This window comes from Herpailurus yagouaroundi, unplaced genomic scaffold (genome assembly GCF_014898765.1).
Source record: "Herpailurus yagouaroundi ecotype Mexico unplaced genomic scaffold, PumYag 77, whole genome shotgun sequence".
NCBI classification, from domain to species: domain Eukaryota; kingdom Metazoa; phylum Chordata; class Mammalia; order Carnivora; family Felidae; genus Herpailurus; species Herpailurus yagouaroundi.
In genome coordinates, this window is record NW_024412388.1 from 90,329,124 (window position 1) to 90,344,449 (window position 15,326).

Below are 15,326 nucleotides of genomic sequence, written 5' to 3' on the forward strand. Positions count from 1 at the left end.
TTTTCCTTCTTATCCCTTCAAGGTCCTGATGTTGTCACCAAACTACAGTTAGCAAAACATTGATTTTATTAGAAACATTAATTATCAGTAGCAGAAAACTTCCCAAGAATGCCAAATTCAGCAACATACAAAGGACCATGCTTTACCTACCGTACTTGAGAAGCATATAAACCACCTAATAGAGTTTGCTACTATAGAAATGTTACAGTTCTGTACCACAGGTTGTCACTTTTTTTTAAAAAAAGCAAAATATGATTTTCTAGTCTCTTTTCCCAAATACTGTGTAACCAGTCTTGGCTTCAGGTGAAAAGCAGTTTTTAAAATAATGTGTAACTGAGATCAAAGTGTTGATTCATCTTACCATTAACAATTGGTATTTGAAATATAAGGAAATGACAAATAATGTGCCACTTAACTGTGGCTTATTGATAAGTAAGTGCTCTCATTCTATATGAAAATTATGTATTAATAATTTAGTTTCCAGTTTCTTTATATAACTACTTCTATATATTTACACATTGTGACAATATATGTGTTAGATGTTAAATTCCTAAATCCATAACCAGGAGGACTCTTTTTATTTACATAAACAAGTGTATGTATTTATTAAATTAAAATAACAAATAAATAACAATAACAAATAGATTTTGTTTATATAAACAAACGTATGTTCAAAATGATGTGAACACATCACTACAATCTGTAACATGAACAGATCCATCATCACCAAAATTTTCTTACAACCCTTTTTATTTACAATAATAATTATATATTAATATAATAATGTTATATAATAATATATTAATAATACTATTACAATTATTATTGTAATAATAACATGTATTGTATTGTATTACATGTTACATTACATACATGTATTACATGTATGTAATGTATTGTAATAATAACATGAGATCTACTCTTTCAGCAAATTTTTAAGTATGCAATAGAATATTGTTAACTGAAGGTGCTATGCTGTATAGTAGATCTCTAGGACTTCATCTTGCATAACTGAAACTTTGAATCCTATGACTAATACTTTCTCATTTCACCCTTCTCCTAGCCCCTGGAAATCACCATTCTACTTTCTTCCACTAAGAATTTTACTATTTTAGATTCCTCATAAAAAGGGTGTCATGTATTACTTGTCCTTCTGTGATTTGTTTATTTCAACTAACATACTGTCTTCCAGGTTCATTCATGTTATCACAGATGGCAGGCTTTCCTTCTTTTGAAAGACTGTGTAATATTCCATTGTATGTGTATTCCACATTTTATTCATCCATTCATCCATAAATGGACATTTACGTTCCTTCTGTGTCTTATCTATTGTGCATAATGCTGTAATGAATGTGGGAGTGAAGATATCTCTTCAAGATCCTGATTTGAATTCATTTGGCTGTATACCCAGAAGTGGAGTTGCTGGATCAAATGGGAGTTATATTTTTAATTTTTTGAAGAATTTTCATACTGTTTTCTATAGTGGTTTTATCGATTTACATCCCCACCATCAGGATGTGGATTCTTTTTTCTCCACATCATCACCAAATATTTTGGTGATAGCCATCCTAACAGGTATGAAATGACATCTCATTGTGGTTTTGATTTGCATTTCCCTGGTAGTAAGTGTGATGACTTAATAGCCAAAAGGTAAATAATTTGATTACAAAGTGGGCAAATGAACTAAATATACATTTCTCCAAAGAAGACATATAAATGGCCAACAAGCACATGAAAAGTGATGAAATCTTTCTTTAAATTTTTTAATGTTTATTTATTTTTTAGAGAGAAAGAGAGAGAGAGCATGAGTGCAGAAGGGGCAGAAAGAAAGGAAGACACAGAATCCAAAGCAGCTCCAGCCTCTGAGCTGTAAGCACACAGCCTGACATGGGGCTTGAACTCACGGACCCGAGATCATGACTTGAGCCAAAGTCACACGCTTAACTGACTGAGCCACCCAGGTGCCCTGAAAAGTGCTGAAATTTTTAATTTTTCTAATGGCCAGTTATTTTCTTCTAATGAACCCAAATACCTTGTGTGACATTAAAATTTCCTTAAAAGGTATAAGCTTCAAATTCCTTATCTGTTTACATTGAGATAGATATTAATGCCAAAGATAAATGCTAGGATGTTTGGTTTGTAAAGAGCATTTCATGATGTTTTACAGGAAGTAGAGACTCTGTAAAAATTGGAATTAGAGGTGGAGTAATGTCATGAGAGGCTGGTGATGATTTATTCTTGATAATAATAATAGCAATTATTATCACAATATTTATTTCCTGTTTGATTAAAATGTATTATATAGTAAGTAAATGATTTTCTTTTCATAACTATTTTTAAGAAGAAAAGTGGAAGAAGTGTATCAGAGTTATAGGTAAGCCGATTGTCAGCTGAGTAGGCTGTTTTAGATTTATGTGGTCAACAGAAGCATGTCCCAAAACCAAAGATGTAACATAACAAAACAATTTTTTCCATTGTTATCGCTATAATATTTAAAAGTTCTAATTAACGGGGCTACTAATTAAACTTCTGGAAAATTTTAGATTTATCTGGGTGTTAAAACATTATAATATGTGTGTAGGAGACTATATTAGTTAACTCATATATTGATTTATATTTTTCAAATTTACTGAAAGATAGTATAAACCGTGATCAAGTATAAGACTAGACTTTTTGAATCTCACTTCCGCATTTTATGTGTTTTGTGACCTTGGGAAACTTACCTAAGTTCTCTGGGTGCCTTAATTTCCTTACTTATAAAATGACAGTTGGGGTGCCTGGGTGGCTCAGTCTGTTGAACATCTGGCTCTTGACTTTGGTTCAGATCATGATCTCATGGTTTGTGAATTTAAGCCCCACATCAGACTCTGTGCTGGCAGTGTGGAGCCTGCTTAGGATTCTCTCTCTTTCCTTCTCTGCCCCTTCCCTGCTCATGTGCTCTGCTTCTCTCTCTCAAAACAAATAAACTTTAATAAAAAATAAAATAAAATAAAATAGTAAAGTAAAATGAAATAAAATAAAATAAAATAAAATAAAATAAAATGAAGATCATTAAAGTAATGACCACACATGATGCTTGTAAGGATGGGCAATGTAGGAAAAGTGCTTATAATAGCTAATTGTCATCATCATAAATGAAATTCATTCCCCCTCACAATGACCCTTTGAGGTAGCAGAGTGAAGTTTGAGGGAATTCTGATCAGTGGACAAGCGGATTAATTCAGAACTCAGGGTCTGGCAAAGGAGGCAAGAGTATCATAGACTTGAAGTTAGTGACAGAGGAAAAACCTCTTGATCATGGAGGTGAGATATATCTCAATTTACAAGTTGCCTAGAATAAGTATTTCTCAGCATCTTTTCCTTCTAACTCCTAGAATATAAATGTCACCACCAAAAGGAAAATATCAATAAAGTGGAGGCTTGAAAATCTTCAAATTCATCCTATGAGTAAGTGCTTCAATTTTGTTTACAGAGAAATCACAATGAATATAACATAGAAATCACTTAGAAGAGTCACTGATGTCATCAACACACTGAATGTGGAAGAAAATGCCTCTGGGAAAATCTTATGTTATTGAAATATGTCACTTGAAGTGTGTACAGCAAATGCAAAATGGAAAGACAGTAAGGAATAAACCATTTATTAATAAATACCGACAGTTAAAAATATCCTGTATTATTATATTATATCTATCAGTTCAGTAAACTGAAACACAGTACCTAAGGCTAAGATATAGTCAACTTTTATATTCATAAACAAAAAAAATCAGGTTTTTGCTTTTGATTCTCTGTGGAGTGCAATAGAATAAGCCCACATTAAACTTGTCGTCTTTAAATATTAAAATTTTGAGGTGGAAGGACATTTTATGCTTTACAAATTTCCAGCTTGTAGAGGCACACTTGACATAAACTGCAAGTATTTAAAAGGTAGAATCTGATAAGTTTTGGCATATGTATACACCTGTGAAACCATAAAAAGTATTCAATTTTTACAAAACTAAATAATTTTTAAAACAAATTTAGCACTTCATGGTGACCTTTTATTCATCACTTGTACACTTACAGATATCTCTCAATGATTTTATATGCACTATTACACTGTTTTTTCTTATGTACCTAAAACCATTATCCCTTTCCATATCAATTTTTTAAGGCTCAGCTCCAATACCACTTTCGTTGAAACTTTTCTGATGTCCTCTTTAGAAGAAACCTTTTCCTCTTTGAACAGCCTTTATTCTGTTTTATGGCCCATTGAATATATTACCTTCCACTGAACTTGCAGATTACTACGCCATTTATAGATCATAGGTTTCGTGAGGCAGAGAACCTGATTTACCTTTGCACCCATTTCAAGGCCTAATACAGAGTGTGTATTGAATGGAGTACAATATAGATCAATGAACAAAGATTTTCTAACCTAACTTGCAAGCATGTTCTTCTTTTACCAGTATGAAGGAGAGGAAGAAGGGAGGGAGGAGAAAGGGAAAGGAAGGAATGTAGAAAGAAAATGACCACCAGGAAAGATAACAGCTTTAGTTTTAGTGCTAAAGATTCCAGACATATATTAAAATTTCTATCTGAAGACTATTTTAGGAATGTAGACTCATATTGGCACTTGCAGGCATTATGGCACTCATGTAAAAATAACAATTACTAGTTAGTTTGACATCTTTGAAATTTAGTTGCATAATTCATGTAGAAGCTACATAATAAAACTTAAGTATGACATAAGTTTTATTTTAGAAGTAGGAACAAAGGAATCACTTAAATTATAAATAAGAAAAATTCATTCTCTCCCAGAAAATAAGCCTTTTTTTCTTTAAACTTTGACCGTCTAGATCCAGAAAGAGCTCAGGAACTTGATTGAACCATATGTTTCCATGCAGCATGGCGTGTGTTTAGGGACTTCCGGTAAACAATAGTCAAAGTATAATGTGAGGAAAATATATGTTTAAATTCTGTATATAAAACTTTATTTTACTTCTATCATTTGATTTTTAAACTCTTTCTTATTCCCTCGTCATAAAAAAAGTATGTATCGTGAACTTGGCAAACACAGATTAGAAACTTGTGTTGCTTTAACACATACAACATATTAGGGGCTGAAGAGAAGGAATTGAACAAATATAAATGGTGAGCATGGAGTTGGGTTGAAAAATTGTCCTTTATCTATAAGCAAAATTTGGGGGTAGGGCTTGATATTTAAAATGCAAACTTTTTTAGAGATTAAATCATGGATACAATATATATAAATGTACATGAATACATATACATATAAGATGTATATGAAACTCTTATATCTTCCCAGACTCCACTCTCCTCCAAAAAAAGATCGGAAAGATCAGATTATATATACTAGTTAGCACCTTCCACACCTTTCTTATATTCATGAAAGGCAGAAAATTCCTAAGACTTTCTGTGTACACCTTCAAAACACAAAACAAGCATTAAAATAACAGAAAGAAAACCAAACATAATGAACCCTGAGAAAAATTTCAAACATATTAGACTCCTGCAGTTAGATGTGACAAGTAAGTATTGCTTTTCCTTATAAGACCCCACTAAATCAAAACAATGGGGCCGATGGTGCAGGATAATTGTCTCTGATATGCTGCCGGCAGTGTTATTTATGGTTTTTTATAAAATATGCTGTCACAATAACAGGCTGCCTAGGACCTCAGTATTTATGGAGCAGCCTACCTTTAGGTGCCTCTGGTATACAAAATTTTTAAAGAAGGAATAGAAAGTATGTTTAGCTATGTCATTGTAAAATTGCCCCTTATCTTTCACAACAACACGATCAATCAAAAACTAAATGTATGAAATTTTCACAAATGAACACACATATGTAACTAGCATGTAATTTCTGTAAGGTTTTATTTGTTTACTTTTTTGTTTTGCTTTGCAGAACCTCTTTATCAGATTAAGGATGTTCCCTATTCTTCCTGGTTTGCTGAGAAAAAAGTTGTTTTAATATGTTTTTCTTTTTTGTCAAACGCTTTTTTTGCATCTACTAAAATGGTTTCTTCCCTTAAAACTGTCAATATGGTGAAATATATTGCTTGATATTCTAATGTTAAAGCAACCATGTGAACCTGAAACAACCCATTTGGTCAAGGCACAATGTTAATTCCTTTACAATATGAGATTTGCTTATAACGTTCACTTAGTACTTTGACCTCCTCGAAATTTAAGATAAAGATTGGCTTGTATTTCTTTCTTTTAATGTCCTTGTAAAACTGTTGTTGCCAGTGTGATAATGGTCTCATAGAATGAGTTAACTTTTCTCACATTTTCTATTTTCCCATAGAATTTATGTATAGTTTCTTTCTTCAGTGTTTGGGGAAAAATTACAATGAGACCATTTAGGCCTGGAGATTTCTTTGACAACCTGCTTTTATATGCAGACTTAAATTCTCTAATAGAACTAAATATTCATATCACCTATAATGTATTTTTTTCCTGGAAATGTATCTGATTATTTAATAATCAAATATATTGCCATAATGATTTTCAAGATTTTTTTTCTTTTTTTAAATGTTTTACTTTATTTTTGAGAGAGAGACAGAGAGAGATTGAGCACGAGATGGGGAGGCACAGAGAGAGGCAGACATAGAATCCAAAGCAGGCTCCAGGCTCTGACCTGACAGCAGGAGCCCAACGCGGGGCTCAAACCCACGAATCATGAGATCATAACCTGAGCCGAAGTTGGACACTTAGCCGACTGAGCCACCTGGGTGCCCCTCAACATATATTCCTATTGTGATTTTCAATATCTCTAAGAACTATGTATGTATCCTACTTGTTGTTCCTGATATTATTACTTCAGTACATTTTAACCAACATTTCTCAATTTACAGTATAGTCTTGCTATTTCCCTCTTTAGTTTGTCTAGTATTCTTTGTTGTCTTCTTATGGATTAAACAAATATTTTAATTATTCTATTTTCCCTTGTCTTAACTTTCATTGTGTGCATGTGTGGGGTGTGTGTGGGAGTGTGTACACATGCACCCATACTCTTAGTGGTTACCCTGGAAATTACAGTATACATCCTTGAGTTACTACATTCTTACTTAAATTACTACTTTTACCACTTCTAAAACAATACTAGGACGTTAGTAGAATCGAATTGAATTAATGTCCTTTCAGGTGTTTAAATTTCTCTCATGATTTTGAACCTGCATGTTTTAAATTACATTAGACATTACTGGTTTTTGTCTACTTAACAGTTACTCAAACTTATTTACTCTTTGTAATGCTTCTAATTACTTTTTACATTCCTCTGCTTTAAGAATTTTTTTCTTTCCAATTTCCTTTTAATTCTAGATTGATATTTTAGCTTTTCTTTCAGCACTTGATAAATCTTATTGCTTCCTCTGGCTTACTTAATATTTGCTAAAAATTAATTATCATCCTTATTTTTGCTCCTGGCAGGTGTTTTTTTTTCCTCTGGTTTCTTAGAAGATCTTTTTACTTTGTTTCTTAAGCAGTTTATTAGGCTATGTTTAGGTGTTAGAAATGTTGAATTTATAATATCTAGTAGATGTTATAAATTAAGAATGCTTCTTAAGAATATCCAATGGAAAAAAAGTCTCTTCAGCAAATGGTATTGGGAAAACTGGACAGCAACATGCAGAAGAATGAAACTGGGCCATTTTTTACACTATACACAAATATAAATTCAAAATGGATGAAAGACCTGAATTTAAAACAGGAAGCCATCAAAATCCTAGAGGAAGAAACAGGCAAGAACTTCTTTGACCTCGGCCAGAGCGACTTCTTACTTGACATGTCTCCAGAGGCAAGGGAAACAAAAACAAAAATGAACTTTTGGGACCTCATCAAGATAAAAAGCTTCTTCACAGCGAATGAAAACTAAAAGGACACTGGCAAAGCTAAAAGGCAACTGGCAGAATGGGAGAAGATTGCAAATGACATATATCAGATGAAGGGTTAGTATCCAAAATCTATGAAGAACTTATCAAACTCAACACCCAAAAAACAAATAATCCAGTGAAGAAACTGGCAAAAGACATGAAGAGACACTTCTCGAAAGAAGACATCCAGATGGCTAACAGACACATAAGAAAACGCTCAACATCACTCATCATCAGGGAAATACAAATCAAAACCACAATGAGATACCACCTCACACATGTCATTCTGACAGGCTAACATTAACAAGTCAGGCAACAACAGAAGTTGACTAGGATGTAGAGAAAGAGGATCTTTTTTGCGCTGCTGGTGGGAATGCAAAGTGGTGCAGCCACTCTGGAAAACAGTATGGAGTTTCCTCAAAAAATTAAAAATAGAACTGGCTTATGACCCAGCAATTGCACTACTAGGTATTTATCCAAGGGATACAGGTGTGCTGTTTCAAAGGGGCACATGTACCCCAACAATACTATCAACAATAGCCAGAGTATGGAAAAAGCCCAAATATGTCAATTGACTGATGAATGGATAAATAAGATGTGATATAGATATCTATATATATATAGATATATATAGATATATATATAGATATAGATATATAAACACACACACTGGAATATTACTTGGTGATCAAAAAGAATGAAATCTTGCCATTTGAAACAATGTGACTGGAACTAGGGTGTATTATATTAAGTGAAATATGTCAGTCAGAGAAAGACATATCACATGATTTCACTCATATGTGGAATTTAAGATACAAAACAGATGAACATAAGGGAAGGGAAGCAAAAATAATATAAAAACAGAGAGGGAGACAAACCATAAGAGACTCTTAAATACAGACAACAAACAGAGGGTTGCTGGTGGGTTATTGGGTGGGGGGATGGGCTAAATGGGTGATGGACGTTAAGGAGGACACTTGCTGGGAAGAGCGTGGCATGTTATATGTAAGTGATGAATCACTAAATTCTATTCCTGACCCCCCCCCCAAAAAAAAATAAGCATCCTTCTTGTGATTTGTAGAATAAATACCAAAAAGAAAGTAAAAACATGTACACATAGTAAGTTGATAAAGGAATATATAGATAATTATTCAACTAATTCAAAAGAAGGTTAAAAAGGAAAGAAAAAGTGATATTAAGGTAGAAGGTGTGAAATAGAAAACAAAAAAAAAAAAGGAAACTTGTCAACTCAAATCAGTAATGATAATTATATATATATATATATTCATATATATATATGTATATATACATAAAATTTGGGGGCACTTGGGTGGCTCAGTCAGTTAAGCATCTGACTTCAGCTCAGGTTATGATCTCGCCGTCCATAGGTTCAAGTCCCACTTCAGGCTCTGTGCCGACAGCTCAGAGCCTGGAGCCTGCTTTGGCTCTCTCTCTCTCTGCCCCTCCCTTGCTCACACTTTCTTTCTGTTGCTCTCTCTCTCTCTCAAAAATAAAAAAAATAAACATTAAAAAAATTTTTTTAAATATATAAAATTTTAAAATGTAACTAAAAAGCTAAGTACAGGGGTGCCTGGGTGGCGCAGTCGGTTAAGCGTCCGACCTCAGCCAGGTCACGATCTCGCGGTCCGTGAGTTCGAGCCCCGCGTCAGGCTCTGGGCTGATGGCTCGGAGACTGGAGCCTGTTTCTGATTCTGTGTCTCCCTCTCTCTCTGCCCCTCCCCCGTTCATGCTCTGTCTCTCTCTGTCCCAAAAATAAATAAACGTTGAAAAAAAAATTAAAAAAAAAAAAGCTAAGTACATAAAACCTAATGTATGCTGTTCTCAAGGGGCTTAACTGAAAATTAAGGTAAGAGAAAGACTGTAGAAATATAGAAAAATATTAAGCATGCTAGTAGTATCCAAAAGAAAGCTGCTGTAGCTAGAGTCATATTAGACAAAGTAGATTTAGAGGCTAGCATGGCTAGACAAAACCTGGAAAATGTGTTAGTACAATGAAGGTCCAATGCAACAGGAATATACAAATTGAACTCATATGCATACAAAAATTAGGTATCAACAGATATGAAGCAAAATTGCCAAACTTAAAAAATAAAGCTACATAAGTCCATAATCATAGAAAAGAAATTTAAATGTCTCTTAATTATTCTAAAAACAGGAAAATCAGTAGGTATATAAAAATGTGAATAATACATGACATGATTAAAATATATAAACTAACAGAAGCCTCATCTCTCAAGTACACAAGGAACAACTATATATTATTATATCATATATATTTATGATATAAAATATGAATATAATATATATATAACTTTATTCTTCATAAATCAAACCTCAGCTATTATGACATGATTGAAATAATTAAAGGTATATTCTCTGGGCATATTGGAAATTAATAACTTAAAAATACATGGATATTAACTAGATTTATTGTAGTGATCATTCTGCAAATATCCATATATCAATTATGTTTTACAACTGAAGCTATTATGTCAATTATATCTCAGTTAAGAAAAGATAACTAGAGGGGCGCCTGGGTGGCTCAGTTGGTGAGCGTCCGACTTCAGCTCAGGTCATGATCTCGCGGTTTGTGAGTTCAAGCCCAGAGTCGGGCTCTGTGCTGACAGCTCAGAGCCTGGAGCCTGCTTCAGATTCTGTGTCTCCCTCTCTCTGCTCCTCCCCCACTCACACTCTGTCTCTCTCTCAAAAATAAATAAACGTTAAAAAAAAAATTAAGAAAAGATAACTAAAAAATCCCCTCGGGTTTAAAAAAGTATCTAGTATTTATCTCTCTGGTAAAGTGATACTGCCTCAAACTCTTGTCCACTGCTCTCTGTTTGATATCTGTGACTCATATAGTCAATTAACAAATATATTAGGAAAAGTGGCTTCTGATGTTGGGTCATCTCAGTGTTCTCCATTCTCTCCAAGAACTTGATATATTTTTTTTAACATCTATTTATTATTGAGACTGAGAGAGACAGAGCATGAGCATGGGAGGGGCAGAGAGAGGGGGAGACCCATATCTGAAGCAGGCTCCAGCTTTCAAGCCGCCAACACAGAGCCCCACGTGGGGCTCGAATCCACAAACTGCTAGATCATGACCTGAGCTGAAGTTAGACACCCAACCCAGTGAGCCACCCAGGTGCCCCAAGAACTTGAGTTTTCAAATGTTGGATGCCTGATTTCTCATCAATGTTTCCAACAAAATTTTGTTTTATTTTAATCCAGCTTGCTCATTTTCTTTCCCTCACTGATAGAATTTTTCCAATTGTAAGTTTCTGTGTAATAACTTTCATGAAAGCTTCCACTAGATTTTCATGTAATAGAGAAATAAATTTCTCTGTTTAAGTGGCTGTTATTTTGAGTCTTTGTTACTCATGGTTGATCTTAATCCTACTAGAATATATTACTGAAATATAGAAGGTTTCTGATATTTAAAAATATATGCAGTCATTTTAACACATAGGGCAATGCATATAAACAAATACAAATATCTCAGAAATATGAATTATTTGTGAAACTCTTTGGGTGGAAATTTATTATCAAATTTATGTGTTCAATTAATTTCTAAACAAATTTCTATGCCATGAGCATCAGTCAGAGGCATTAAGCATTAACAGATTTAAATTATTAGCTTTGATTTCAAACCAGCACCACCAAATATGTTATATATATGATTCCATAAACCATGACTAGCTCAGATTTTTCTCAGTTAATGATACTTTTAGAAATAACCCATGCACCATAGTGTGCTGCAAAGTTTCAGTTCTAGGGGAAATCGAATCTAACTTCATTCAGGTTTCATTTATTTTATCATTCATTTTCTTTGCTTCTGTTTTTATTTATGTTGCTTTCATTTTTCCTTTCTTTTTCTTTCTTGGATACAGGAGGAGCAATTTTTATTATTCTATTTTGTTTTCTTTAGTTTCTTTTATGCTATTTTCATTTAAAAACTTAAAAAAATTTTTTTTCTCTTTTTCCACTTTTTTTTTTTTTTATTGTTCTCAAGTTAGTTAACATCAGTGTAGCTTTGGCTTCAGGACTAGAATCAGTGATTCATCACTTACATATAACACCCAGTGCTGTTCCCAACAAGTGCCCTCTTTAATTCCCATCATCCATTTTCCACACTACACCAATCCCATCAACCCTCAGTCTTGTTCTCTGCATTTAAGAGTCTCTTATGGTTTGTCTCCTTCTCTGTTCTTATTTTTCCTTCCCTTCCCCTATGATCATCTGTTAAGTTTCTCGAATTCCAGGTATGAGTGAAATCATGTGATATCTGCCTTTCTCTGACTGACTTATTTCTCTTAGCATAATATCCTCCAATTCCATCCACATTGTTGCAAATGGCAAGATTTAATTCTTTTTCATCACTGAGTAGTAGTCCATTGTATATATATACCGCATCTTCTTAGTCCATTCATCAGTTGATGGACATTTGGGCTCATCTAATAATTTGGCTATTGTGGATAGTGCTGCTCTAAACATTGGGGTGCATATGCCCCTTTGAATCAGCAGTCCTGTATCCTTTGGATAAATTCCTAATAGTATAATTGCTTGGTCATGGAGTAATTCTATATTTAATTTTTTGAGGAACCTCCACACTGTTTTCCAGAGTGGCTTCACTAGTTTGCATTCCCACCAATAGTGCAAGAGGATTCCCCTTTCTCCACATCCTTGCCAAATCTGTTGTTTCCTGAATTGCTAATTTTAGCCACTCTGACTGGTGTGAGGTGATATCTCATCATGCTTTTGATTTGTATTTCCCTGATGGTGAGCGATGTTGATCATCTTTTCATGTGTCTGTTGGCCATCTGGATGTCTTCTTTGGAAAAGTGTCTATTCAAGTCTTCTGCCCATAGATTTTCTTCACTGGATTTTTTGTTGTACGGGTGTTGAATTTGGTAAGTTCTTTATAGATTATGGATACTAACCCTTTATCTGATTTGTCATTTGCAAATATTTTCCCCCATTCTGCTGGTTGCTTTTTAGTTTGGTTTATTGTTTCCTTTGCTTTGCAGAAGATTTTATCTTGATAAGGTCCAAATAGTTCATTTTTTATTTTATTTCTCTTTACTTCAGAGATATGTCAAGTAAGATGTTGCTGTGAGCAAGGTCAAAGAGGTTACCACCTGTTTTCTCCTCTAGGGTTTTGATGGTTTCCTGTCTCACATTTAGATCTTTTATCCATTTTGAATTTATTTTTGTGTATGGTGTAAGAAAGTGGTCCAGTTTCATTCTTTTGCATGTTTCTGTCCAGTTCTTTCAGCACAATTTGCTAAAGAGACTGTCTTTTTTCCATTGGATACTCTTTGCTGCTCTGTCAAAATTAGTTGGCCATATATTTGTGGGTCCATTTCTGTGCTCCCTATTCCTTTCCATTGATTCATGTGTCTGTTTTTGTGCCAAAAAAATATTTACTTGATGATTATAGCTTTGTAATACAGGTTAAAGTCTGGGTTTGTGATGTCTCCAGCTTTCGTTTTCTTTTTCAACATTACATTGGTTATTCAGGGTCTTTTGTGGTTCCATACAAAATTTAGGATTGTTTGCTCTAGTTCTGTGAAGAATACTGGTGCTATTTTAATTGGGATTGCACTGACTGTGTAAATTGCTTTAGGTACTATTGACATTTTATTTATTTGTATTTAAAAAACTTAGGTTTATTTATTTTTGAGAGAGAGAGAGAGAGAGAGAAAGAGACAAAGAGAGAGAGAGAGAGAGAAAGCACAAGCTGGGCAGGGGCAGAGAGAGAGAGGGGGGGACACAGAATGCAAAGCAAACTCCAGGCTCTAAGTTGTCAGCACAGAGTCTGATGCAGGGCTCAAATCCAAGAACCGTGAGATCATGACCTGAGCCAAAATCAGATGCTCAACTGACTGAACCACCAAGGTACCCTTAGATACTTTAACAATATTTGTTCTTCCAGTCCATGAGCATGGGATGTTTTTCCATTTCTTTGTGCCTTCTTCATTTTCTTTCATAAGCTTTTTATAGTTTTCAGGGTACAGATATTTACATCTTTGATTGGATTTATTCCTAGACATTTCATAATTTCTGATACAGTTGTAATTGGATCAATTCCCTAATATCTCTTTCTGTTGCTTCATTATTTGTGTATAGAAATGAGACCAATTTCTGTACATTGATTTTATATTCGGTGACTTCACATAATTGCTGTATCCACTCTAGAAAATACAGGTGGAGTCTCTGGGTTTTCCATGTACAGTATCATGTCATCTGCGAAGAATGAAAGTTTGACTTCTTCTTTGCCAAGTTGGATGCCTTTTATTTCATTTTGATATCTGATTGTTGAGGCTAGGATTTCCAACTCTATGTTAAACAACAGTGGTGAGAGTGGACATCCCTGTCATGTTCTTGATCTGAGGAGGAAAGCTCTCTGTTTTTCCCCATTAAGGATGATATCAGCTGTGGGCCTTTCAAATATGGCTTTATGATGTTAAGGTATGTTCCTTCTATCCTGACTTTCTTGAGGGTTTTTAAAAAAAATTTTTTAAATGTTTTATTTATTTTTGAGACAGAGAAAGACAGAGCATGAGCAGTGGAAGGGCAGAGAGAGAGGGAGACACAGAATCCGAAGCAGGCTCCAAGCTCTGAGCTGTCAGCACAGAGCCCGACGCGACGCTCGCACTCACAAACCACGAGATCATGGCCTGAGCCAAAGTTGGACGGTTAACCGACTGAGCCATTCAGGCGCCCCTCTTGAGAGTTTTTATTAAGAATGGAGGCTGCATTTTGTGAAATGCTTTTTCTACATCTATTGACAGGATCATATGGTTCTTATTCTTTCTTTTATTAATGTGATGTATAACATTGATTGATTTGCAAATATTGAACCAGCTCTGGAGCCCAGGAATGAATTCCACTTGATTATGGTGAGTAATTCTTTTTAATATACTGTTGAATTCAATTTGCTACTATCTTGTTTGTTTAATCAGGCATTTTTAGTCTATACTTTTTACATCTTGTCCATATCTTTGTCTTCTTTATTGTCATTTCTCTTTCTCTGGATTAAGCTTTATAGTTCTTTTAACTCTCTGCTTGGTCTTTTCTCCTCTTTCATTTATCTCCCGGTATGGTATCAGCCTCCCCAATTCTGAACCTTTCCTTTTTTTTCCAGAGTTACTTCAGTGAACAAATCAAAGCACACCTGGTTGAAGGTCCAAACACTCCACCACTATAAGCAAAGAGGAGCTTTGCAGAGGACTTACCAGTGGGATAGAGCAGCCAAAATACCAACAGCAGAGTGCACACAACACACTCCACAAACACTTCCTAAAGTGCCAGGCCCTGGATATACAAATGAGCAAAGAAGATGTCAAACTTTCACTCTTTGTAGACAATATGATACTCTACATGGAAAACCCAAAAGTCTCCACCAAAAAAACTGCTAAAACTGAT